Source organism: Hyla sarda, chromosome 1, assembly GCF_029499605.1.
Source record: "Hyla sarda isolate aHylSar1 chromosome 1, aHylSar1.hap1, whole genome shotgun sequence".
NCBI classification, from domain to species: domain Eukaryota; kingdom Metazoa; phylum Chordata; class Amphibia; order Anura; family Hylidae; genus Hyla; species Hyla sarda.
Window position 1 is genome coordinate 268,186,714 of NC_079189.1, and position 26,688 is coordinate 268,213,401.

The window sequence follows — 26,688 nt, forward strand, 5'->3', positions numbered from 1 at the left end:
GCTGTGTGTGTGAGGTGCTGTGTGTGGGGATGCTGTGTGTGTGAGGTGCTGTGTGTGCGAGGTGCTGTGTGTGGGGGTGCTGTGTGTGAGGGGTGATGTGTGTTTGAGGGGTGCTGTATGTGTCTGTTTGAGGGGTGCTGTGTGTCTAAAGGTGCTGTGTGTGGGGGGTGCTGTGTGTGTGAGGTGCTGTGTGTGGGGGTGCTGTGTGTGTGAGGTGCTGTGTGTGTGAGGTGCTGTGTGTAGGGGTGCTGTGCGTGTGTGTGAGGTGCTGTGTGTGTGGGGTGCTGTGTGTGAGGGGTGATGTGTGTGAGGTGCTGTGTGTGGGGGTGCTGTGTGTGTGTGTGAGGTACTGTGTGTGTGAGGTGCTGTGTGTGAGGTGCTGTGTGTGTGAGGTGCTGTGTGTGTGGGGGGGTGCTGTGTGTGTGAGGTGCTGTGTGTGTGAGGTGCTGTGTGTGTGGGGTGCTGTGTATGAGGGGTGATGTGTGTGAGGTGCTGTGTGTGGGGGTGCTGTATGTGTGTGAGGTACTGTGTGTGTGAGGTGCTGTGTGTGAGGTGCTGTGTGTGTGAGGTGCTGTGTGTGTGAGGTGCTGTGTGTGGGGTGCTGTGTGTGAGGGGTGATGTGTGTCTGAGGTGCTGTGTGTGGGGGTGCTGTGTGTGTGTGAGGTACTGTGTGTGTGAGGTGCTGTGTGTGTGAGGTGCTGTGTGTGTGAGGTGCTGTGTGTGGGGGTGCTGTGTGTGTGAGGTGCTGTGTGTGGGGGTGCTGTGTGTGTGAGGTGCTGTGTGTGTGAGGTGCTGTGTGTGTGGGGTGCTGTGTGTGGGGGTGCTGTGTGTGTGTGAGGTGCTGTGTGTGGGGGTGCTGTGTGTGTGTGTGTGAGGTGCTGTGTGTGTGGGGGGGTGCTGTGTGATTGTGTTTGAGGGGTGCTATGGGTGCTGTGTGGGGGATTGGGCACATAATACATACATAATATAAAATACATGCATAATATATTTAAAAAAAATAAAAAAAATGTTATTTCAGCTACCGGGTCGGTGCTGTAGTAGTTTTTAGTATATTTGCTGGTAGAAGAGCACGGACTGCAGAGAGTGGGCCGTGTCCCGTGTATCAGAACAAAGGAAAAAAGAAAATTGCCTCTTTTAAGGTGCTTGTAGTATTAAAACATCAAACCTTTAATCTGTATGCATTAAAAATAGAAAAAGGTGGACATCAATCATAAAAGAGAAGCGAAACTCCAACACGTTTTGAGCAAAATGTAGCTCTTAATCATGGCTATATGTAGCCCAAAACGCACTGGAGTTTCACTTTTCTTTTATGATGTCCACCTTTTTCTATTTTTAATGTATACAGATTAAAGATTTGATGTTTTAATACTACAAGGACCGTTATCCTTGGAAGAGCTGGAGGAAACTTTCTTTTTTCTTTTGTTCTGATTCATAATACATACGTCATACATACATACACACGTCATACATGCATTACCTTCACACACACACACATATATATATATATATATATATATATATATACACACATACATACATACATAATGCATAAATACATACTATATGCATACATACAAACAGCATACATATATAATACATGCATACATCATACATAGATAATGCATGTATCATACATACATATGCACACCATACATAATACATACACAAATCCATAATATATACATATACACATCATACATACATAACATAAAGTACATACATAACATATATTTGTGGTCGGTGCTCAATCGTATGGCGAGCCTACCTGACTTAACCTCTTACTAAACTCCTACATCCTGTAACCTATCTAAGCAGTCTGAGTTATGCCATATACTGCCATGTAGGAGTACACCTGAAAATAGAGGGCATACCCTGATGTGTAATGATAGCCATGAAGTGAAAATGATATTGAGGGAGGGTTGGGTGGGATGTGACGAACCCGCGGCATCAAGTGCAGGTACTGCCGCGGGTACTTATAGAGACTCCCCGCCCCTCCCACAAATACAGGCTAATAAATTAGCCTTAAAACTTGTGGTCGGTGCTCAATCGTATGGCGAGCCTACCTGACTAAACCTCTTACTAAACTCCTACATCCTGTAACCTATCTAAGCAGTCTGAGTTATGCCATATACTGCAGTGCAGGAGTACACCTGAAAATAGAGGGCAAAACTCATAATGAGAGCAAAGCGCTATTAACACGCGCAATAACCCCGTGACCAATGACTGAAATGCATCGTGCAATACTTACTATGGAATGGGGGTATAGCGCATGTAGTACTGAATTCCCAGCACCCCAATTTCCTAACCACGTATGCTGGCACACCACATTGTGACGTCGGTGCAGCAGCCCCAATGCTAAGGGAATGACTGGATATAATGGACGGATCACTATAAAGAATTTAACAAGAATACGTATATGTTTGACAAACAACTTAGCAGTGAGTGTCGCCCCCTAACAATGGCAGCGGCTGATCCCGTTGGATCCTTGACATGCGAAAGCGAAGCTAGCCTCACTCGAGCTGAGCATCACTCGTGGGACTCGGGAGAATACCGTATGATGATAACCTGACAATAACATTCATCTGCTGTACAATATCAATACGTAATTATTTGCATCCCTGCAAAGTTAATGTAACTACAGCCATGCATCTGCATGTAATTCCCCTAAACCTCAGGAAACCATGACAACTGAAGGACAGCGCAGCCTCTAATGTTGAGCTGTCCTGATGTCGCCATGGGGAACTACCCAAAGCGTCAACTAACCAACCAACTAACTAAGCCAGCTGCCAGAGCTGATGGCTAGAGGGCTTGCGACCCTCCCTCTTGCGCACTCACCAGGGCAGATTTGATGGTATGGAATGCAAATGATGACGCCCTGTCAGAGCAAGACCACGTGATATTATGCTGGATACCTGACAGATATACTTTGATAGTATTATGCTGAATGCAAAGAAGAGTGGCAAAACCCGATAATTGCAAATAGGAATAAAATGGCACATGAGACATCCTCTAAGTATCTAATGTAAAATATCGTGAAAGTATTCCAGGCTACCTGTTGGAAGCTCTGAGCAGCAGACGTGAAAAGTCCCAACAGAGAACAACCCTATGCCCGTATACACAACTCTGAGTGCCAACAACGTGTATACAAAGACTACGTAACCACCAACCTAAACCTTTGTCAGGTTACCACTGTAACCCCAGCCTGTGGACGTTAACGGCAATGAAACCACTTATGCAGCAACATGATGATGAGACTCAACCAACATGTGATTACTATCATCTTCAACCTAAGTCAAGACAAACAAAACCAACCACACAGAACCAAGCTATGTCCCTAATGCTAAGTAAACATATGGACACATGATGACGTTGCCGCCGACCTGAATGCATGTCAGGACGCAACTGAACCACCCTGTAGACGGGACAGGCCGAAACATGAATGAAAGACTCAACCAAACCTGTAACTAACAGTATGACCGTCAACCTGAATCAAAACAGGTTGTAACCATGATATACCTATAGACGTGGCAATTAACAATGGAAACATAAAGCTATCCCTGTAGCATAACCCAACTGTTGAAAAAACACAATGTATATAAAAACATTATCGCCAACCCAAAGTCTTGTCAGATTGTATCCAGACTGACCTGCAGATGTGACTGGTCTAGCTTAATTAAAGCCTCAACCAACATATGACTGCTAGTATCAACGTCAACCTGAAACCGAGACAGATTGTGACCATGATTGACAATAAAAGCTATATCCCTGAGCATAACCCTACAACTGAATAATACAACGTATGACGACGCAGTCGCCAACCTGAAGTCGTGTCAGGTTGTACCCGGACTGACCTGTAGATGTGATTGATTTAGCCGAATTTAAAAGCCTCAACCAATGTACATAACTATTAGTATCGACATCAACCTGAAGCTGAGACAGGTTGTAACCATGCTTGACCTGTCGACTTAGCAAGTAATAAACGAACCCCAGCTATATTTACATAAGCACGACTCAATGTTAATAAAATGGTATCCCACGGAATTATCCGTGCAGATTCGTCCAAAGCCATTAAACCCGCGCAGTATCATAGACACGGGTGTATGGTCTAAATACCGTAACATAGCACAACAAAATATCATGAAACGTGTACCTGATGAACCTATGAATCTATACCGAATAGAACAATCCTGCCCCAAGAATATATGCCTTGAATGACTTCTTGATCCACACGCAGACCATAACAATATAAACATGAGCCCGGCATAATCATCAAGGCCAGATGCACCTCACTAACACCACAACCACATGCTCAAACAACTCACGACCGTATACACAGTCAAAACTATATGGGCGTGTGTATAAAGCTTTGAGCCCGTACACCAAACAGACTATGAACGTGTGGCTAGAAAGAACTTCATAAGCGAGCATATGCATTGAACAAACTATATGAACAAATACACGGAGCAACTTATCCACACATAGTCAGGAATAATGAGTATGCCACCGCCTATGTGTCGTAATGTTGTTGCTCTGGAGGCGTGTCAGTAACAACAATTATGCAACGTACACCCCTGCAGCCGTGGCAGGCATAATGAGTAAACAACACCTATATGTCATAATGTTGTTGCTCTGAAGACGAGTCAGTAACAACAATTATGCCATGTATCCCCCTGCAGACGTGGCAGGTATAATGGGTATACACCACCTGTGTGTCGTAACGTCGTTGCTCTGAAGGCGTGTCAGTAACAAGAATTGTGCAATGCAACGCCCTGCAGACGTGGCAGGCATAATGGGTATACACCACCTATGTGTCGTGTTATTGTTGCTCTGAAGACGTGTCAGTAACAACAACTATGCAATGTATCCCACTGCAGAGGTGGCAGGTATAATGGGTATACACCACCTATGTGTTGTGTTATTGTTGTGCTGAAGGCGTATCATTAACAATAATGCAACATACCCCCCCCCCCTGCAGGCGTGGCACACATGATGGGTATACACCACCTGTGTGTCGGGTTATTGTTTTTCTGAAGACATGTAACTACTATGCCATGTATCTTCCTGCCTATATACAGATGTGTATAGAACAACTATGTGCGAAACTGTCGTATAACAGCTATGCGTGGCTGTACCACTAAACTTGATGAACCTATACTCAGGCCAACTATATGCGCCTAAGCACCACCAAAGCGTAGGCTCGTGTGGCCAACCACAACTGATGACAAAGAATATGAATGCATGAAGTAACTATTATGACCACATACCTGCGCACAGGGCCACACCCCATGCGCTGTGCAAGCATGTACGTGGCACAAACGCTGCGAACATCACGAACACCGCAAGCGGATGTACAGTACACATGTCACGAGCACATGCACAGCATGATTCCTGTGAGCCCATATATAAAACAACCCTACGAGCATGCACGGTATAAATCCTACAAGCGGGTGTGCAGCACAAATCTTACGAGTGCATGTACAGTATGAATCCTACGAGCTCAAGAACCATATAAATCTACGAATATGTGCACAGTATAATTCCTACGAGCGCGTGTACAGCATAAATCCTACAAGCGCATGTGTAGTATGAATCCTACAAGCGTGTAAACAGTATAAAACCTATGAATGCGTGTACAGTATGAATGCTATAAGCGTATGTACCCCATGAAACCTACAAGCGAGTGTACAGTATAAATCCAACTAGTGTGTGTACAATAAAAATCCTACAAGCATGTGTACAATATAAATCCTACAAGCTTGTCCAAGCTTGTGTACTGTATAAATGCTGCGAGTGAGTGTACAATATTCAAGTCCAACAAAATCCAACAAGCGTGTATACAGCATATGAATCCAACAAGCGTGTGTACAGCATAAATCCTACCAGTGTGTGTACAGCATAAATCCTACAGGTGTGTGTACAGCATGGATCCTACAAGCGTATGTATAGTATAAATCCTACAGGTGTGTGTACAGCATGAGTACAGCATAAATCCTACAAGCGTATGAACAATATAAATCCTACAAGCGTGTACAAGCGTGTATAGTATAAATGCTACAAGCAAGTGTGCAGTATAAACACTACAATCATGTGTACAACATGAATCCTACAAGCGTGTGTACAATATAAATCCGACAAGCGAGTGTACAGTATAACCACTACAAGCGTGTGTACAATATAAATCCTACAAGCGAGTGTACAGTATAACCACTACAAGCGTGTTTACAATATAAATCCTACAAGCGAGTGTACAGTATACTACAAGCATGTGTACAATATAAATCCTACAAGCGAGTGTACGGTATAACCACTACAAGCGAGTATATGGTATAACCACTACAAGCGTGTGTACAGTATAAATCCTACAAGCAGGTGTGCCGTATAAACACTACAAGCGAGTGTACAGCATGAATCCTACAAGCATGTGTACAGCATAACCACTACAAGCGTGTGTACTGTATAAATCCTACAAGCAGGTGTGCCGTATAAACGCTACAAGCGAGTGTACAGCATGAATCCTACCAGCGTGTGTACAGCATGAATCCTACAAGCGTGTGTACAGCATAACCAATTCAGGCGTGTGCACTGTATAAATCCTACAAGCAGGTGTGCCGTATAAACGCTACAAGCGAGTGTACAGCATGAATCCTGAAAGCGTGTGTACAGCATGAATCCTACAAGCGTGTGTACAGCATGAATCCTACAAGCGTGTGTACAGCATGAATCCTACAAGCGTGTGTACAGTATAACCACTACAAGCGTGTATACAGTATGACCACTACAAGCGAGTGTACAGTACTACAAGCGAGTGTACAGTATAACCACTACAAGCGAATGTACAGTATAACCACTACAAGCGTGTATACAGTATGACCACTACAAGCGAGTGTACAGTACTACAAGCGAGTGTACAGTATAACCACTACAAGCGAGTGTACAGTATAACCACTACAAGCGAGTGTACAGTATAACCACTACAAGCGAGTGTACAGTATAACCACTACAAGCGAGTGTACAGTATAACCACTACAAGTGATAGTACAGCATAACCACTACAAGCAAGTGTACAGTATAACCACTACAAGCGAGTGTACAGTATAACCACTATAAGCGAGTGTACAGTATAACCACTACGAGCGTGCTTACAGTACAAGTCCTACAAGTGAGTGAACAGTATAAACCCTACAAGCGAGTGTACAGCATAAATCCTACAAACGTGTGTATAGTATGAATGCTACAATCGTGTGTACAGCAACTACGAGGGCATGTGCACGGAACAACTATATGATCGTATGCGTAGGATAAGTTATTGGGATGAACAAATTATACAAACATGCACAGACCAACTTATATGCACAGTAGATGGACTAAATAACAGTGGACAAGGCAACAATACAAATGCTGTTGTGGCTTGAAACCGGCTCAGTAACACAGTCTTGATGACAAAGGAACAGGCGGAATCATCTGAATCCATATGATTTGGATTATACTGACAAAAACTGCCACTTTTTTTTTTTTTCTAGCATGAAGCAAGGCAAGAAGGGAGGAGCGAATGACCAGCCTCATACACTAAGACGTGCAATACTGGTGGCCACATACAGTTTTATAACGCCACACATATAGCCTGGGTTCAGGAAAGAGAAGGGGGGGTGTTTGGGACTGGAAATGTAATGACCCCCGACATGACACACATCCCCCTCCCTGAAGAAATGGGGCGTTCTCCCTTTAACTCGATCCAGATATGCAGGGCTCGTGCGGGGAGCGAGGTCTTGCCATAAGACATCCCCTTCTAAATACCTAAACGCGGGCACCCAAGACGGCTCCCGCTGCTGAATTACATGCGCTATCAGCTGCCAATGGGGCGCACACACGAGCCATGAAGCACGTGGAACGCCGTGCTAAAACCAGGGCCGGGGCTGACCAAGGGTGCCCTGCATACTCCGGCTTACCTCCGGAGAGAGGGCTGCGGCGGATGCCACCACCACGGCCGGCCCCGGCCGCTTACCATTACGCTGAACCCGGAACTGCTGTGCATCAGCTGACTCGCGTGTCAGCTGATCACCTGTCACGTGACGAACCCGCGGCATCAAGTGCAGGTACTGCCGCGGGTACTTATAGAGCCCCTCCCACAAATACAGGCTAATAAATTAGCCTTAAAACGTATGGTATGTATGTACTGTATGTTCTGTATGTATGATATGTGTATGTATGATGTATTTATGTATGATGTGTATGTATATATAATGGATTTGTGTATGTATTATGTATGGTGTGCATATGTATGTATTATGTATGTATTATATATGTATGATGTTTGTATTTATGCATTATGTGTGTATATATATATATTATATCAAAAATGAAAAAAATAGGGAACCTTTAAAATGTTAATATTTATTGTATCCATTAAAATATGAAAAAACTTATTGGAAAAAATCACACCACGTGAAAAAACTGAGAATGTATTGCCACCGCCATATGTTGGTATCTTTCTTGGTGCTCACCTCTCCACATTAATTCATACAGATGAGAGCCCCAACATTGTATTCTTATATTCTTATATTCTTATATTAACGCCACAGTCTTTTGATCACTGTTCACACTTCTAGTAATGACACAGTCTTTTGATCACTATTCACACTTGGTTTTTAGAGCCAAGAGAAAATAATCGTGCAATTTTCGCAATTGGAATCCATTAAACTGTTAGTAATTTACTGCATCCAGTGCCATGTACTTTAGATCACTGTTCACACTTCTAGTAACGCCACAGTCTTTTGATCACTGTTCACACTTGGTTTGTAGAGCCAAGAGAAAATATTCATGCAAATTCCGCAATTTAGATCCATAAAACTGTTAGTAATTTACTGCATCCAGTGCTATATACTTTACATCACTGTTCACACTTCTAGTAACGACACAGTCTTTTAGTAACGACACAGTCTTTTGATCACTATTCACACTTGGTTTTTAGAGCCAAGAGAAAATAATCATGCAAATTTCGCAATTGGATCCATAAAACTGTTAGTAATTTACTGCATCCAGTGCCATATACTTTAGATCACTGTTCACACTTCTAGTAACACCACAGTCTTTTGATCACTGTTCACACTTGGTTTGTAGAGCCAAGAGAAAATATTCATGCAAATTCCGCAATTTAAATCCATAAAACTGTTAGTAATTTACTGCATCCAGTGCCATATACTTTAGATCACTGTTCACACTTCTAGTAACGACACAGTCTTTTAGTAACTACACAGTCTTTTGATCACTATTCACACTTGGTTTGTAGAGCCAAGAACAAATATTCATGCAAATTCCACAATTTGAATCCGTAAAGCTGTTAGTGATTTACTGCATCCAGTGCCATATGTTTGAAATGGATGATTTACTACATGAATATTTGTTCTTGGCTCTACAAACCAAGTGTGAATAGTGATCAAAAGACTGTGTAGTTACTAAAAGACTGTGTCGTTACTAGAAGTGTGAACAGTGATCTAAAGTATATGGCACTGGATGCAGTAAATTACTAACAGTTTTATGGATTTAAATTGCGGAATTTGCATGAATATTTTCTCTTGGCTCTACAAACCAAGTGTGAACAGTGATCAAAAGACTGTGGTGTTACTAGAAGTGTGAACAGTGATCTAAAGTATATGGCACTGGATGCAGTAAATTACTAACAGTTTTATGGATCCAATTGCGAAATTCGCATGATTATTTTCTCTTGGCTCTAAAAACCAAGTGTGAATAGTGATCAAAAGACTGTGTCGTTACTAAAAGACTGTGTCGTTACTAGAAGTGTGAATAGTGATCTAAAGTATATAGCACTGGATGCAGTAAATTACTAACAGTTTTATGGATCTAAATTGCGGAATTTGCATGAATATTTTCTCTTGGCTCTACAAACCAAGTGTGAACAGTGATCAAAAGACTGTGGCGTTACTAGAAGTGTGAACAGTGATCTAAAGTACATGGCACTGGATGCAGTAAATTACTAACAGTTTAATGGATTCCAATTGCGAAAATTGCACGATTATTTTCTCTTGGCTCTAAAAACCAAGTGTGAATAGTGATCAAAAGACTGTGTCATTACTAGAAGTGTGAACAGTGATCAAAAGACTGTGGCGTTAATATAAGAATATAAGAATATAAGAATACAATGTTGGGGCTCTCATCTGTATGAATTAATGTGGAGAGGTGAGCACCAAGAAAGATACCAACATATGGCGGTTGGCAATACATTCTTAGTTTTTTCACGTGGTGTGATTTTTTCCAATAAGTTTTTTCATATTTTAATGGATACAATAAATATTAACATTTTAAAGGTTCCCTATTTTTTTCATTTTTGATATATTTACACGAGTTGGGAGACCTACATCCTTTGGATCATTATAGTTTTTTCTATAAAAATCCCCTTAAAGATAAGGGCATGGCTAAACTATTGTCCGGAAAAATAGACAACAATCGATGGTTAAATGATGTAAAAGAAGTGTTCTCTGAGCGAGAACTAAGTTTTGCTACACAAGCAACTACTATCAAATCAGCCTTCAAAACAGTAACAAAGTTATTCAAGGATCATGCTCGCTCTACCTGGGAAATTTACAGTCTGGACAATTACCTCACAAATCAAATAGTTCCAAGAGGACTCAGAATACCCCTAGCTCCAGCCCCAAGGGTTCAAACTACACATATTAAAGAAAGGTGGCAGAAAGAAGCTACAGAAAGTTCTCTCAGACTAATGAGGATTCTCCTTGAAGAGGAAAAAATACAATTAGAAACAATAACAGGAAAACTCAATACAGCCATTGATCTAATTAAAACATTCAAGGAGGATCCAAGCTTTGATAACAAAGAAAAACTACTTAAAGAGAATGTATCAAAGTTCGTAGCATATCTGAAAGATCGCAAACATTCTCAGTTTAAGAGGGATCTCCAAGATTTCAAAAGTAAACAAGAGTATGATATAATTAAAAATACATACACACAATCTCAGGAAACAGATATCTCGTCGTCTGAATGTGAGGAATCGGACTATGAAAAAATACAGACCGTACAGTACAATCCACGCGGGGCCCGAGCAAGGGGATATAGGCCAAGAGGAAGAGGCTCAAGAGGTTCAAGAGGCTCAAGGGGATCTAATAGGGGGGGTTTTTTAGAGAACCCACCAATCACCTCACATTACCCACTGAGGAGCGGATCTTAGATGACAATTGTATGAGGGAGGATATATCAGATAATTTACAGATTATCAATCTGACCAATAGGGAACTGAGCACTGTAGAAATGAATTTACTAGCTAAAGGTCTATCCTTTGTCCCTACACCCAGGTTTAACCCCTTTATATGGGTAAAAGATTTACATTTATTCATCAGAAAGTTGAAGTGGAGAAAATATTTCTCACTTAAAGAGGCAAGAGAAAGTCAGAATTTGGGACTTGAAGTACATGACATGCCACTGTTGAGGGACATGACGGATCTAGCGGTGACTGCAGTGTCACCAGAAGGACAGGGTCCCTTTACTACCTTGCATAAAAAAAGTACAAAAACAGCCCCAATAGGTGAATATGGCAACATGGAGATTTTCTTGGAGGTTGTTACTAAAGAACTGAAACAATTGGATAAAAAAATGACAAATTACAATTTAACATTTCAGGAGTGGCAGGCTCTAAATATTTTGGAGAAAGATTCCTCCCTGGTCATCAAACCCTCGGACAAAGGGGGAAACATTGTTTTGATGACCAGGGAGGACTATAAACAAATGTGTATGAATATACTAAAAGACAAAAAGTGCTACTCACTGCTGTCAATTGATCCAACAAAAAGATTCAGTGATGAACTGGAAATTATACTGAACAGAGCTAAAAGTGATAAGCTAATTGACGGCACTGAATACCAATTTTTGAAACCAGAATTTCCAAGAATAGCTTGCTTCTATTCAATACCCAAGATTCATAAAGGGTACCCCCCTTTGAGGGGAAGACCTATTGTATCGGGGGTAGATAATGTCACACAAGCTCCAAGTCAGTACGTTGATGCGGTACTAAGACCATTTGTGTATGCCCTCCCATCTTTTGTGAGGGATACTACGGATGTACTTAAAAGATTGGAAGACGTCAAACTAGAAGAAGGGTCTTTTCTGGCCTCACTGGATGTAGAAGCACTGTATTCTAGTATCCCTCACGAAAGGGGGATCCAGGCGGAAGATTTTTTCTTAAAAACAAGGGGGATACAATATGCCGCACATAATCATTTAGTGCTAGATCTCCTTAAATATGTACTTACAAGAAACTATTTCGTCTTTGAGGGCCAGTCCTTCCACCAGCAACAAGGTACAGCGATGGGGAGCCAGCCTGACTGTACAATCGAGACCTCCTTATATAGAAAACCTACTGCAACGAATACCCTTCTTCGGTGGGATAGTAGTCATCCACTCCCGCTGAAGAGGGGTATTCCAACCGGTCAATACTTGAGGGTGCGCCGCAACTGCTCCACCCTAGGAGAGTTTAAAATCAAAGCGCAGGAATTAAGAACTAGGCTGAGAGCAAGAGGCTACCCAAATAAAATATTGAAGAAAGCCTATAGTAGAGCTTTAAGGAGTCAAAGATCGAAATTACTTATCCCCCAAAAAGAAAAAGAAAACACGAATACAGTCAGAATTATTGGAACTTATGATGATAAAAACTTTGAAGTAAAAAACATAATCCAGAAATATTGGCCAATCTTAAAAAGTGACAAGACCCTAGCAGAAACTCTATCAGAACAACCCCAGATAACATACAGGAGGGGTCAGAGTTTAAAGGATAGACTTACTAAAAGCTGTTTTGAACCATTAACATCTAAAGAAACATGGTTACAAAAAGGGGTGACGGGTACATACCGATGTGGGAAATGTGTGATGTGCCCCTTCATTAAAACAGGAAAAAAGATAACCAGTGCAAGTACAGGACAAGAATTTATGATTAAACAACTGGCAAATTGTAACACAAAAGGGGTAGTCTATATGCTAACCTGTCCATGTCCAGCGAACTACGTGGGTAAAACATTCAGGTTTTTTAAAAAAAGACTCCAAGAACACGTAGCAGACATTGTACATAGCAGGGACACACCAATTGGAAATCATTTTTCTAAGTTCCATGATAGCTGCCCAGAAGGCCTGCAAGTTCAGGTAATAGAAGTGATCCCTCCCCCAAAAAGAGGAGGGAGTTGGGACAGACAGCTCCTACAATGTGAAGCATCTTGGACTTTTCAGCTAGAAACGGTGAAACCACGGGGGCTGAATGACTCTATATGTTTTTCCTGCTTCATTTAATTGGTACAGTGCTCAGTTCCCTAAAATACCGATTTTGGGTGTAATCTAGCCCAAAGTCATCTTAAAGTATTTATACGAACTTATTTAACATCAATAGACCAAAAACATAATGTAAAGTACGTACAACAGATTTCTGGAACGGGAAACCCTTTTCCCCTGGATAGGTATCTAACAATCCCCTTCCAGGCACCTGGATCTAATACCTCCGTTCTGCTAAAAGAACACAGTGACGTGTAGTGGAATGATAGGAGGATCCAGTGATGATGCGGTGAAGGGGAGGGCTACACACCTGTATAAACAGCAAGTGGAGATTTGAATCAGTGTGCGACCACCATCAGAGTTATGCACAAGCTCACTCCACAAACAAACAACAAAAAGAAAGGAGATGCTGGAATAACAAAGCCTAAGTACGGTTCCTGATGAATTAAAGGCTGAAGGAAACGCGTTGAACCGAAATCTTACAGAGGAGCAGTGTGAACGAACACAAGGAGAAGACATCAGGTTTTTTTCTCACGTCCTCTATCTATTTGCCACCATGTATGTGAATATATGAAATGAAATCATCTTAGCATTCTAAAGGGATAGTGCAATAATATATGAAGCTTAAACATGTCTATTAACAAAAATAACTAAACTAGTAACACGTTTGCAAATGTAAAAATACTGGTTTAAATATATCTGGGATTAAGTGAAGTTCATTTAAGAGGAACTGTGCAATATCCAATAAGGCGCTGATACACATGCAGATAGTGGACCTATTGGACTTTGTATAAACACCCATGGGACAAGGAAGCTTTTTGCACAAAAAGTTATATAAAACGCCTTCACCTTGTTCACATTGATGCGATTTTTATGGATGAATAGTCTGGTGCAACATCTATATTAGACATTTCACGTGTCTGTACCAATTTGTTGTGTGTGGGTGATTGAGCTTGGTGCTAAATATCTGTAAAAACGCAGACATTCATATATAATAAATATTACGGACAATCACTGAAGCGTGTTCCCATAACATCAAAAGGAACAGTGCATGTAGTAAATCATCCATTTCAAACATATGGCACTGGATGCAGTAAATCACTAACAGCTTTACGGATTCAAATTGTGGAATTTGCATGAATATTTGTTCTTGGCTCTACAAACCAAGTGTGAATAGTGATCAAAAGACTGTAGTTACTAAAAGACTGTGTCGTTACTAGAAGTGTGAACAGTGATCTAAAGTATATGGCACTGGATGCAGTAAATTACTAACAGTTTTATGGATCCAATTGCGAAATTTGCATGATTATTTTCTCTTGGCTCTAAAAACCAAGTGTGAATAGTGATCAAAAGACTGTGGCGTTACTAAAAGACTGTCGTTACTAGAAGTGTGAACAGTGATCTAAAGTATATAGCACTGGATGCAGTAAATTACTAACAGTTTTATGGATCTAAATTGCGGAATTTGCATGAATATTTTCTCTTGGCTCTACAAACCAAGTGTGAACAGTGATCAAAAGACTGTGGCGTTACTAGAAGTGTGAACAGTGATCTAAAGTACATGGCACTGGATGCAGTAAATTACTAACAGTTTAATGGATTCCAATTGCGAAAATTGCATGATTATTTTCTCTTGGCTCTAAAAACCAAGTGTGAATAGTGATCAAAAGACTGTGTCATTACTAGAAGTGTGAACAGTGATCAAAAGACTGTGGCGTTAATATAAGAATATAAGAATACAATGTTGGGGCTCTCATCTGTATGAATTAATGTGGAGAGGTGAGCACCAAGAAAGATACCAACATATGGCGGTGGCAATACATTCTTAGTTTTTTCACGTGGTGTGATTTTTTCCAATAAGTTTTTTCATATTTTAATGGATACAATAAATATTAACATTTTAAAGGTTCCCTATTTTTTTCATTTTTGATATATTTATACGAGTTGGGAGACCTACACCCTTTGGATCATTATAGTTTTTTATATATATATATATATATATATATATATTATACATACATAATGCATAAATACAAACATCATACATATATAATACATACATACATACATAATATACACATGCACACATCATACATATATAATACATACATACATAATATACACATGCACACATCATACATCCATAATACATACATAATACACACCATACATACATATTACACACACCATACATACATATAATACACACACCATACATACATATTACACACACCATACATACATATTACACACACCATACATACATACATATTACACACACCATACATACATATTACACACACCATACATACATATTACACACATCATACATACATATATTACACACCATACATACATATAATACACACCATACATACATATAATACACACCATACATACATAAAACACACCTCATACATCCCACCCCCTTCTGTGCACTTTTCTCACCTGCGGCAGCCATGTTGGAGTCAGAGGCTGGGCGTGTCCACTCCCATCTGCTGCACACTTTGCACCATCGCCCACTTCTTCCTCATGCCGAGTAATGGACACTCGGTGCCAGGAGTTGCGGCCAGGAGCATCTCAGGAATGGAAGGAGACGTGCGCAGCTGCGGGGCAGCCCCTGCGTCTGCAGTTAGCGCAGCATTGTGCACGGCCGGGGAAGGGGGGAGGAGCGGCCCGGAGGAAGGGGAAAAGAGTGGCCCAGAGGAAGGGGGGATAGAGCGGCCGGAGCCGCAAATTCCGCAAATTTTTAAAAAAATGCATTTTTAAACATCCGGTGTGCCCTGAAAGTCTTTCAGGGCACACCGGATGTTTAAAAATGCATTTTTTTTTTATTTGCGGCTCCTGCCGCTCTATCCCTGCTGCCATACATGATGGGGATGTAGTCCTGAACTGTGAGCCTACATTATGTAGGCTCACAGCTCAGGACTACATACCCATCATGTATGATTGTGACTGTCTATTAAATACAGTCACAATCATACATGATGGGGATGTAGTCCTGAGCTATGAGCCTACATAATGTAGGCTCACAGTTCATGACTACATCCCCATCATGTATGGCAGCAGGCCAGCAGCCACTTACCGACACTTGCTGCTGCTGCTGCAGGCCTCTCTCTCCTCAGCCGCCCTCTCCAGCAGCCCAGACTCCAGAGCTGGGGGTCCGGTCCTGGCAGCGGGCCTCTCCTGTGCGGGCTCCAGGCACTGCGCACCATAAGTCACCTAGACGTCATGTGCAGCCGTGCGCACTGACGCCTGACCCATCACCCCACCGTGCTCTTAAAGCGACCCCGGGCGGTATCTAAGGTCAGTCAGTGTAGGGATAATGTGTGTAGTAGCGGTTGCGACGCCGAGCGGGGAGGGCGGGGGTTGGGCTGGTGATGTCGGGGATGTCCGGTGGGGCTGGGGTTTAGTAGTGAGAAAAAAAAAATGTCCTGCAGCAGCGGGCCGCGGCCGCGGTGATTAGGGTGTGCCTGTGCACACCCGGCACACCCCGTGCGCACGCCTATGGCAGTATGGAAGTTATGTGGGAACATACATTTCCCATTGATTTGCATGGGACTTTAAACAAAAACCCCAACCCTCACAAATGGGGGTAGTTAAGGGTTAAATTAACTATCCCATATTTTAAGTAGACATATAAGTCACATGTGACCACGTATTATTGAAATATCTCCAGCCGTTTGGAAGTTATGCAGTCTCATCCTCCTATCTCCTGTCCCGACCTCCAATCCCGACCTCCTATCGCATCCTCATATCCCGTCCTCCTATCCCTCCTATCCCGGACGGGATATGAGGATGGGATAGGAGGTCAGGATAGGAAGTCGGGATGGGTGGTAGGGACAGGAGGTCGGGATAGGAGGTCGAGATAGGAGGATGAGACTGCACAACTTCCAAACGGCTGGAGATATTTCGATAATACTTGGTCACATGTTACTTATATGTCCTGATTTCTCTTTCAAGGGGACTAACACCTGAACTGTGGCATGCTGGAGGGGGATCCATGGCAAAACTCCCATGGGAAAAATTACATAGTTGATGCAGAGTCTTACCTGGCAGGGGAGAGATCATGATCACCAAGGTCAGAAGAACTCCCACCATTGTGGTAGAGATTTTGCGTAGTAAGATTGCAGTACTTTTCGTTCTTATTAGAACCGCAATTCTCGAGAGCATACCACCAGAAGATCATCTCCTGAAACTGCCTCGGAACATCTGAAGAAGGAGAAGATCTTGAAGACTGCAGCTCCGGAAGAAGCTGACGAAGAACTTGGAAGAAGGGAATCGGCGGTGAATTCCGGAACTTTGGCGAAGACGAAAGCGGCACAGAATATCTTCAGAGAAGCTCGCCGACTCTGGAGAAGATGTGCATAGCTCCTCCCACCGGGAATGTATTTGCATAGCTCCTCCCACCCGGGAAAGAAGACTTTGTGAAAACTCTCCATAAGCAGAAAAGGAAGAGGAAAGAGCCTGCTGGAAGAAGCAAAGGCCTCAACCAGCAGGTCAACCCAGGAAGCTGCAGGGCAATGCCTGGAGGTCCAGCACCAACCACAGCAAGCTTCAACCTCCACCACAGCAAGTCAAAAGGGCAGCAGAACCCCCAACCTACAAGCTCCAACCCGGGAGCCCTGGATAAGGCAGACTGTTGCCTTGAAGCTGAAGCCAGTGGATGGAAGGGTGCCGGACATGTCCCACGACGTGTTCTGCCAGAAGATGCTGGCGGATCAAGGCTTCTCCTCTGCGGACACCCTCTGCATTCAGACCTTCATGTCCGGGATTTTCTACATTACCTTCGCTACCATCAGCACCTGTAGAAGATAATGGGAGGAGGTAAAAGCGGGGAGTCCCGAATCCCCTTTCTCTCGCTTTGTGGGCAACTGCCCTATTCAAAGAGAGGAAAGCCGGGTGACGATCTCAATGCGGAACCCACACACCCCAGGCAAGGACATCTCGACATTCCTGAAGCGCTTCTGCACTGTGGTGAGGGAACCCACCCACATCCTGATTTCTCTTGGATACTGGACCTACAAGTGGTCCTTCTACTTCAAATTTGGGGCACTGCGCGTGCAATCTAATGTGCCACCATCCCTGTTACGTCCCCTATCAGGCGACGTGTATAAGGCATCGATTTTAGGAACCGGGAGATGGAAAAAGATGCTTGGTCGGTCCTCCTACTTCAAATTTGGGGCACTGCGCGTGCAATCTAATGTGCCACCAGATAGGACTTCTGTGTTAAGTAGTACTATTCTTAACAGTTTAAACCCTGTAACGTTCCCTATCAGGGGACGTGTATATGGCTTTCACTTCATCTGGGGCAAAATGGACAGAGTCAAGAGGACTGTGATGTATAAGGAGCCCCGCAAGGGTGGGAAAGGAATCCCCGATATCCCCACTCTGCTGAGGGCCTCCTTTGCATGTGTCAGCGTGCAGCAAACTCTTGTTGAAAAGACTGGCTCAGCGGTCAGGTCAGCGGAACAGCTGGTATGGTACCCACTCCTTTCGGATTGGGGCTGCAACCGAGGCTTCGAGAGCGGGCCTGTCAGTGGATGCAATACAGTGTATTGGGCGCTGGAGGTCTGGTTGTTATGCGGGGTATGTTCGCCCAGAATTGTTGCTTTAATGTTTTTTCTTTTTCAGATTCTCCAAGAGCCAACGTTTATTTCCTGGGTCACTCTTACTTCCATCGGGCTGCACAGAGAGCAGATTTTCAGCCTGGCGGTCGATCTGTGGGCTGCAGTGACATTGTGACTCACTGGAGAGGTATTCCGGGCATGCAGTTGCCTAGGGTATTGACGGAGGTGGTGGACATCGCAAGGTTAACTCCTACTAGTGTGATTTTGGTGGTTCATGTTGGGGGGAATGACCTTATAACACTGATGAAGGCTGATGTGGAGAGAATGTGGGTTTTCTTTATGGAACTGGTGCTGGTGTGGTTGGAGATTGTTCCGAGGGCTTCGTGGCAGGGGGCCCGCAATGCCGAAGCCATCGAGCGATCTCGGCGGCTGGTGAACTCGCGGATGGCAAGGTTTGTACGCTCCAGAAGTGGTGTGGTTGCTCGAAGGGGACAACAGGCGTTTTATGACCCCGGACGGGGTCCACCTGAATGATATTGGCCTGGACATATTTTTGTCGGGCCTTCAGGGTGGCCTAGTACAGGCACTTTTCCTCCTTTAGTGGTGGTCGGAGCACCGTGTAGGTGTACACGGGCTCCTCAGTGGCCTGGTAAGAGAGGAGTTGGAGGAAAAGGTACCGAGGCCACATATGCCCGCCAGGAGTCTGGCGGTCGGCATACCGCCTTGGTAAGAATTTCTGGTTTATGTTGAGGTAAAAGCTGATGTTAAACTTTAACTGCCATGCAGTTTTATATGGTTATGTTGTTTACATAAAATAAATTTGAGCTGTGACCACTACCCAGCCCAGTTAAAATGGAGCATTGAGTCTGTCGTTTCTGGGAGGGAAAGGAGGAGAGGGCTCTTGGTATATAAGGGGAAATGTGTTCTATGCAGTCAAATGTACACTACTGTTACACCAGATATGAGCTGCACTGGTGTGACACAGTGCCCTTGAAGGCCCTGAAATGCACTTGTATAAAGGAAACTGACTGTTATTATTTCACAGTCAAAAAAGTTTTTTTTTTTTAAATGTACACTACTGTTACACCAGATATGAGTTGCACTGGTGTGACACAGTGGCCTTGCAGGCCCTGAAACGCACTTGTGTGAGGGAAACTGACTGTTATTATTTCACAGTCAAAAAAGTTTTTTTTTTTTAAATGTACACTACTGTTACACCAGATATGAGTTGCACTGGTGTGACACTGTGGTCTTGCAGGCCCTGAAACGCACTTGTGTGAAGGAAACTGTATGTAGGCCTAGATTTAAAAGGGCTAACTTATTAGTCAGAGAGACAGATTTGTGTGATATCAGTTGGATCAATTCGTTCATGTGTTTTTTTAACTTATGTAATGTGGGACATGTCCAAAAAATTTGGCTAATAGTGGCTGTTTGTCCGCAACATCTCCAACACAACAGGGAACATGTAGGGATCATAGAATGAAGCTTAGCTGGAGTGTAGTACCACTTGGATGTCATTTAGAAAAACTGTTCCCTATGACCGATACATGAGCTAGCCTTCTTTAGAGATTGGAAGGCTTGAGCCCATTCATAGTTGGAAATAATGATGTTCAATTCTTTTTCCCATTTAGAGTGCTGAGGGCTGTTGCATAAGTATGAGTCGTTACTATAGAACTTATACAATGGTCTTGTAGACATTTTGTTGATAGAATCGGAGGAGAGATTCATTAGATCTGTCAAGGTTTGTGGAAACATCACACTAGGTCGTGGATATATTTTGGTGTGTCTAATAATAGTGTCATATGCTCTTCTTTCATTATCTGGTAAGTGGTATACACCCTGAAGTTCCTCAAAGGAGAGGAGTGTATCTCCATCATACAACTGGTGTAAAAAGGTTATACCCTTCTCTATCCACACATCAAGATTGTGTAGGGGAGTAAAGAGTGTGACTGATTGCAAGGTCAAATTAACCTTAGAGGAGCTTGTAGTGTCAGTAGTAGCATCAGGTCTTATGTTCCAAATGTTTACGTTGTCTGATATCATTTTATTGCATCTAATAGTAGATTTGTTAATTTTGTGGGCATTAATCAACAGTGGTGTCCAATCCTCTATACAAACACATCACCCCGTCCAGCAGTGCCCAAGGTTTCCTGTCAGCCATAGGCTTCAGCCACTCTAAAGATTGTTTTAAAAAGGTAGCATGTGAGTAGGCTGATATGTTAGATAGACCCGCTCCTCCATTTTCAGGGCTTTTTGTCATTAGTGCTGCTGCTACTCTAGGCCTAGATGTCTGCCAAACAAAGTCTGACATTTGTCTAGTAAATTTTGTCACCAAACTCCTGGGCAACGCTAGAGGGATCGTTCGCGTGAAATAAAGGAGTTTTGGAAGGATAAACATTTTATATATACTGATCCTTCCGAACCAGCTCCAATAGAATTTGCCTAGTGAAACAAGTTCTTTTTGAATTGAGGTGTACACTACTGTTGTCCCTGTAGTTCTCAGGGATTAAATTGTTCATGTCTACTGTTAATTTAATACATAAATACAGAAGGGGATGATATTTCCCACTTATATGGGAAATATTGTTGGATACATGAGGTATTTGGGCATCCAAAGTTTTAAGATATGGGATTTTGTAATGTTAACTTTATAATATGACATCCTGCTATAAGATTGGAGTTCTAAAGAATTTTCTAAAAGTGATTGTTGGGGGATTGAAAGGAGTAGTAGAATGTTGTCTACGAATAAACTAATTTTGTTATTACCCAATGTAGGAGCTAGGCCCGAAATATTGGTATGTTGTCTTATTTTAATAGCTAATGGTTCTATGGCCAAAACAAATAAAAGTGGGGAAAATGGGCATCCTTGTCTTGTCCCATTGGTGGTAGGAAAGGATGCAGAGAAGTGGTTATTGAGAAATACTTTAGCAGAAGGTGAGGCATATAGGGCAAAAGTTGATGTAATGAATTCTTCAGGGAAACCAGTATGTAATAAAACTCTTTTCATATATGAACAATTGACACTGTCAAATGCCTTCTCTGCATCTAAGGGTAAAAGCAGAGAAGGCACTCTACGGCTCCTAGCCCAAGAAATAAGATTGATCACCCTTCTAGCTCCATCATAAGCTTGGCATCCCGTGGTAAACCCAACTTAATCAGGGTGTAGTTGTATGCGAGTGGCTAGTATCTTGGCATATATCTTCATATCTGTATTGATAAGAGAAATGGGTCTGAAGTTGGCCAGTGTAGTTGGATCTTTACCTTGTTTGGGCAGAGTGATTATATTCGCAGCCAGGATATCTGTAGGAAATGTTCCTGTAGTAGCTGCATGATTGAACATGTTACATATGTAAGGGGATAATACGTCAGAGTATGCATTGTAATATTCAGCAGAGTATCCGTCTGGACCTGGGGCTTTTCTAAATTTTAAATGTTTGATAGTGTTTTCCACCTCCAACACAGTAATCGGCTGTTTGAGAGCAGAAATGTTTTCTGGAGTCAATTTGGGCAAATCGCATGAGACTTAGCATTTATCTATTTCGTCTATCGTGGGTTGAAATGTGTTTCAAATTGTATAATGCCTTATAGAATTGCGCTATTTCGTTAGCTATATGTTTAGGATGCGTTATTTTTGTTCCGTCTGTACTATTAGTCAAAAAAGGTATCCTATTCTTACCTCTGGGCCCTTTGGCAAGTAAGGCTGAGAGTCTAGATGGCTTGTTAAGCTGGTGGTAACCATTGCACTGTAAATTCCTGAAATACCTGTCATATTCATCAGAGAGAAGTTTATATAATAATGTCCTTTTTTCCCTCAATGTTTGCAAAGTAAGAAGATCTTTGTGTTGTTTGTGTAATTTTTCTAAGGTAGCTATGTCATTCAATAATTGTTGGGATTCCTTAAGTTTTTTCTTTCTGTGCCTAGAAGCCTGTTTGCCCATAAGACAGTAGGATTCGAAGTGGAAGGTCAATTGATAGCAAAAAATTCATCAATGTCTGCTTTCATCTTGTATTCAGGTTTGAATAAAAAAAAGGGGTCCAACTTCCATTGGAAGTTGCCCTTTGAACCATATCTTGAAGCAATATGAAGGATTTGGAGGGGCATGGTCAGACCAAGTGATTTGCCCTATATCACATTGAGAAGTCTTCAACCCCTTAACGACGCAGGACGTATATTTACGTCCTGCGCCGGCTCCCGCGATATGAAGCGGGATGGCGCCGCTATCCCGCATCATATCGCGTCGGTCCCGGCGCTCATCAACGGCCGGGACCCGCGGCTAATACCACACATCGCCGATCGCGGCGATGTGCGGTATTAACCCTTTAGAAGCGGCGGTCAAAGCTGATCGCCGCTTCTAAAGTGAAAGTGACCCGGCTGCTCAGTCGGGCTGTTCGGGACCGCCGCGGTGAAATTGCGGGGTCCCGAACAGCTTGCAGGATACCGGGAGGGCCCTTACCTGCCTCCTCGGTGTCCGATCGGCGAATGACTGCTCCGTGCCTGAGATACAAGCAGGAGCAGTCAAGCGCCGATAACACTGATCACAGGCGTGTTAATACACGACTGTGATCTGTGTAAAAGATCAGTGTGCGCAGTGTTATAGGTCCCTATGGGACCTATAACACTGCAACAAAAAAAGTAAAAAAAAAGTGTTAAAGGTCATTTAACCCCTTCCCTAATAAAAGTTTGAATCACCCCCCTTTTCCCATAAAAAATAAATAAAACAGTGTAAAAAAAAAATTAATAAACATATGTGGTATCGCCGCATGCGTAAATGTCCGAACTATAAAAAGATATCATTAATTAAACTGCACGGTCAATGGCGTACGCGCAAAAAAATTCCAAAGTCAAAAAAAGCGCATTTCTGGAAAAAATCATAACTACATGCAGGAAAATGTATACGTTTAAAAATGTCATCTTCTGACCCCTATAACTTTTTTATTTTTCCGCGTACAGGGCGGTATAAGGACTCATTTTTTTGTGCCGTGATCTGAAGTTTTTATCGGTATGATTTTTGTTTTAATCGGACTTTTTGATCACTTTTTATTAATTTTTTAATGGTATACATTAAAAAATTAATAAAAAGTGATCAAAAAGTCCGATTAAAACAAAAATCATACCGATAAAAACTTCAGATCACGGCACAAAAAAATGAGTCCTTATACCGCCCTGTACGCGGAAAAATAAAAAAGTTATAGGGGTCAGAAGATGACATTTTTAAACGTATACATTTTCCTGCATGTAGTTATGATTTTTTCCAGAAGTACGACAATATCCAACCTATATAAGTAGGGTATCATGTTAACCGTATGGACCTACAGAATAATAAGGTGTAATTTTTACTGAAATATGAACTGCGTAGAAACGGAAGCCCCCAAAAGTTACAAAATGGCGTTTTTTCTTCGATTTTGTAGCACAATGATTTTTTTTTCCGTTTCGCCGTGCATTTTTGGGTAAAATGACTAATGTCACTGCAAAGTAGAATTGGCGATGCAAAAAATAAGCCATAATGGATTTTTAGGTGGAAAATTGAAAGGGTTATGATTTTTAAAAGGTAAGGAGGAAAAAACGAAAGTGCAAAAACTGAAAAACCCTGAGTCCTTAAGGGGTTAATATGTGATCATTGTGTACCAAAAACATTTCTAGTCGGGTATAAGTGTTGTGAGAATTAGAATAAAAGGTATAGTCTGTTTCTGTGGCGTGTAAACATCTCCAAACATCGCAAAGTGCATTAATGTTTATCCAGTTAGAGAGTTCAGTCTTGGGTTGTTGTGAATGTTAGCAACAACATTAAAATCACCTCCCAATATGGGTGTGACTTCTTTTATTTAATTTATTTTCTTAAATAGTTTATTGAGAAAGTGTTCTTGCCTGGCAAGAGGGGCCTATATATTCACTAGAGTACATTTTTTATTATTAATTGAGCAAACAATAATCAAATATCTCCCCCTAGTGTCTGAAATCTGTTGGTGCATTTTCAAGGTGACAGTATCTTTAAATGCAATTTCCACACCTGCATGCATGCTCACATAAAAATATGTGAGGGAAATTTTTATGGGTCAAGTTAGGATGAGAGACTTCGTTGAAATGAGATTCTTGTAAAAACAAGATGTCTGCTTTTGCTTTGAGTGCATCCCTCTTGAACGTCCTACGTTGAGGGCTGTTTAGGCCTCTTCAGTTTAGGCTAAAGATTCTGTGTGACATTTTTACAATATTCCTGTCTATGGATCAAGATGTATATCTTTGTCCGCAGAGAGGAATTATGTTTTTGAGTGTAAGTGTAATACCGTAAAACCTGAGAATAGGTGAGAGAGGGGGATCTTCAGGGTCCATATATCGAGGATGTTCAATAGGTAAAATTATGAGTGATTGTCTCTTGCCTAAATTAAACAAAAAAAAACAAAAAAAGATAAATTAACAATATATCAATACAAGAAAGAAAAAAAAAAAGAAAACAAGAGTTGAAAGATTGGTGCAGTAGCCACCACACCAGCAAATAGTAAGGTGAAAGGAAAAACTGGAATTGAATATTACCAGAAGTAATATTGATGGAATAGGAAAATAATGTAGTGCAATGCCACACGAACTAGGGGGAATAGTTCATATAGAAGATAGGGAAAGGGGGAAAAAATTGAATATCTTAGGCCGACACTATGAGTATCAACTCCTGAAGAATAAAAAGCAGAGGATAAGCAGAAAGAGTAAATCAATAGGTAGTGCTAGATGAAAGTGTGGGACTCATGGGAGCAGCCATCTCAGTTTCAACTATATATACCCAATTTCACTGAGTATCCTAGTAGCAAAAATAAGTAAAATACATATATAATGTGAGTATGAGAGTATGACATAATGTTACATGAGTCTACTAAGGTTTGTATGCCAATGAAAGAGTCTGATACAAGGGATAAAAGATTAGAAAAGTATGAGAATATACAGAAAAAGGTTTGGTGCATGAGGATAGAAGGAGTTTGACTGAACATGTAGGGATGTCTAAAGGCCCAATCATGTGTTGTAGGTCCCAGAAACTATTTTGGTAGGGTAGAGCAAAGTTGAGGAAAGTCCAAGAGTGAGTAATACTAGGGGTAATATAGAATAAGAGTCAAAATTCACTGAGTGAGTGGTAACATGAAAAGTCTCAGTCAGGAAAGGTAGGCCTCAATTGTAATTTCGGTATAGAGTAGGAGAGGTGAAGTGAGAAAATTTAAAGGGGTACTCCGGCGCTTAGACATCTTATCCCCTATCCAAAGGATATCCAAAGGATAGCGGATAAGATGCCTGATCGCGGGGGTCCCCGCGATCAGGCATCTTATCCCCTATCCTTTGGGGAGGGGATAAGATGTCTAAGCGCCGGAGTACCCCTTTAAGAGTGTGGAAGGGGGTGATGTAGAATAAAATATATATAGAGCGAAGATGGTGAAAGAGCTAGGATGAGTAATGTAAGGGGTAGTATACAATAGAATTCAAAATCCACATAGTGTGTGAAAGTATGAAAAGACCCATTCAGATAATTTAGGCCTTAGTTGTTGTTTTGTCATGGAATAGGAGAAGTGTAAAACACTTTGGGGCGTATAAAAGGTGGATGAAAAATTAGATATATGCCAAGATGTTTTAGCAAATGTGGGTAAGTAAGTCATATGAAAGATAGGCCCTATTAGTGTAACCAATAGAAAAAAAGATACATCATAGGCAACACAATATTGCTGACATGTTTGTTACCCCTTTCTGTAATACTCCTAAGGTCAGGCTCTATAGTAGTAAAAAAAATAATCCTTCGTATAACTGAGAAATAAAAAAAGGTAGTCAATACAATGAATCATAAACAGCAATAAGGTAACATCT